This window comes from Micropterus salmoides, unplaced genomic scaffold (assembly GCF_014851395.1).
Source record: "Micropterus salmoides isolate LMB-PRFRI ecotype aquatic unplaced genomic scaffold, ASM1485139v1 Ms_hic_scaffold_1, whole genome shotgun sequence".
Lineage (NCBI taxonomy): Eukaryota > Metazoa > Chordata > Actinopteri > Centrarchiformes > Centrarchidae > Micropterus > Micropterus salmoides.
In genome coordinates, this window is record NW_024040040.1 from 65914479 (window position 1) to 65917573 (window position 3095).

Consider the following 3095-nt stretch of genomic DNA (forward strand, 5'->3'; position numbering starts at 1 on the left):
AAGTGTGTTTATGATTGAGTCTGGGGAACATAAAGGAAGTTACCAGACCATGGAGAATAAATATAACCTTTAAAGGCTGGCTATTCTTTGTAAGTGTCCCTGCACTTACACTACTTTTCTGAGAGGTCTAATGACTTCCCTCTGCAGTTTGTATATGCATGCAAGAAATCTGTTGACGGACAGAGGACAAAGCCTGTCCTGCAAGATACAGAAAAGTCTGATGACTCATTTAGAAACCACCCAAATGGCTCCCAGACCTGATCTTTGGTCTTGTTTAATAGCCATTGATGTTATTATTGTGAATGACTGTTTGATCTTACTGTGCCACTTGAGGAATTGGGGAAGAGTAATTCACCAATTCACAAGTATGGCGGGCGGCCCATCTTAAACACAGACCCCACCTTTCTGTGCTGTAACAGATGCTCTTCCTCATGAGGTAACAATTTTGATTCTTCTGTTAGCATGCATGCACATGTGGAGCTTTGATCTCACCACTACACACATGAGTAAGGCAAACCAGGCCTCATCTTTGCTCCGTGCCAGCGCTTGTGTGTCCCTTTCCACTCACCCTAGCCAGGCACTCACTAATGTAGCTGGCTATGATTACATAATACCAGCCCCATAATAACACCCAACCTGGAACTGGAGTATTATTTCTAGCCTGAGCTCCTTGACTGAAGCAGTTGGGCAAGATGTGATGTTTTGTAGTGATACGTCACAGTATTGGTTGAGAGGCTTGGTTTGAGTAGTGAAAATAGGAGAGGTGTCTGCAGTTTAAAGAGACTTCACTCACCCCCTCCAGTTGTGGGTTTCCAGCTTGTGTCTTCAACAATGACCATATTAGATGAGATATTCAATATTAAGACAGAGCTCTCCTACATTGTAAGTTTCCTCATGGTTCCTAATTCCAGCCAAAAAAACAAAGTGTTGGTAAGTCAATATCTTTATTTAAGTCTTATCATTCTTAAAATGCACTTCCTGTGATCCCCTATTTTACCTTCCCACACCATTTGTCTTATTTTATTTGTATTGTTATGTTTTATTACTGTGTTTAATGTTTTATAGCGTATTCTATTGATGTTGCTATTGTTCTTAATGTTTATATGGTTAACGCTTTCATGATTCCTGGAGTTTATTGTTTTTACCCTGTAAGCAGCTTGTAAACTTTGTATAGGAAATATGATATATAAAGTTTATTGTTATTAATTTTTAAAAAAAAGATTATTACTGCAGCATTTTTGCAAAATGTCATGCTGAAAAGTGAACAGTGCCAAGAGTAATAGCTAAATGTGTCTCATAGACACACCTTATCCTAATAGACAGTTGACTGGTTGTTTAAGGCCAGCTGTCTACGAAAGTGTTTTGGCATGTATTTTTCCATTGCTGTGTCCTCCCTCTGTCCTGCAGCCCAATCAATAAAAGCTTCCACAAGGCCATCTGTGGGTCTATGTGTGTGTATGTGAGAGAGAGAGAGAACACACACACACACACACACACGTTTACTGTTTTATTTATTTATTTTATTTTTTAATATATTTTAATTTTTTTAACACACACACACGCTTACTGTTTTATTTATTTATTTTAATTTTTAATATACTTTAAATTTTTATGACACAAACACACCTACGCCTTGATTACTTTACACTTTAATTTTTGTTTAATGAAATGTATGGGGTTGATTGATGTAGTTTGTATGATGCTTTGGCAATATTGTTGTTACACATTCAGGCCAATAAAGCAAATTTGAATTGAATTGAGAGAGAGAGAGAGAGTATGTGTGTGTTCCTGTGTATGCCTACACTCTAAGAAATGATTCATGGGGTTAATAAGTCCAGCTTAAAAATAAGAGCTTTTATACTATTAAAAATTAGGTTTGTTAGATACAGTTGTTTAATTTCAATTGCTCACTTATATTAAGAAGTTGGCCAAACTTAATGAAAGAATAAATAAATAAATGGGGAAATAAATGCAAGAAAGAATGAATGAATAAAAGAATAAATAAATAAATGCGGAAATATATCAAAGAAAGAATGAATGAATAAAATAATAAATAAATAAATGGGGAAATATATCAAAGCAAGAATGAATGAATAAAAAAATAAAAAAATAAATGCAGAAATATATCAAAGAAAGAATGAACGAATAAAAGAATAAATACATACATTTGCTTTTGCCTTTCCCCAAGGAGACCTATTGTCATTGCTTTTTCCTTCCTCTTCCTTAACTGTCAATCAATGTGTGTTGCCCACTAAGTCCAACTAATCACTCACAGAAGTATTTCTCTCCATGATCAGAGATGTATAAAGGTTTGATACACACTCCATACCAGTTGGTGGCGGTAACACACCAATTCGTTGTTTGCCAACTGACAATAAAAGCACAAGAAGAAGAAGAAGAAGAAGAAGAAGAAGAAGAAGAAGGAAGAAGAAGCTAATGTTAGACGGAACCAGCACAAGTCAATGTGATCTAAATGCAGAAGTCCATTTACCGGAGATAACTGTAAGAGAGAGAGGGAGAGGAAGAGGGCGGAGAGGCAGAGGTGTTGGAGGTGCAGTCAGGGCAAGGAGAGGCAGAAGACCTACCTAGAGTGATGGCTCAATAGAGGACGAAGAAAGAGTGGAAGCCCTCCAAAGGAACCCGAGGACTGTTACCGAGGTTTGTATTTATAAGTTTGTTGTAACGTTTTTTCAGATTTCAAGGCATATACGCTGTATCTTCTACCGTTCTTCTTATACAATCTTCTGAAACTGAAATTACACAAATTACAACCATTTAATATCAGTTTGTAAGTAGAACAAGAGAAAATCTTGAGTGTAAAGACAATCAATTGCATATAAAACATGGGCTGAATATTGTACTATGAATGGGAATATTATACAAGTGTAAAACGTACATCTCTTTGCCGTCCAACGTTTTCATTGTTGGTCGGTTCCGGTGGAAATTGTAGTCCAAAGCAGCAAACAGAACTCTTGCCTCATAAACTGGGCTGAAAGCATAGCGCTTGCTGGCATACATCAGGATATGATTCTGGAATGACTCTAGGTCTGCAGTCGATCTGATAGAACAAACAAATACATACTTCTGTGTACATG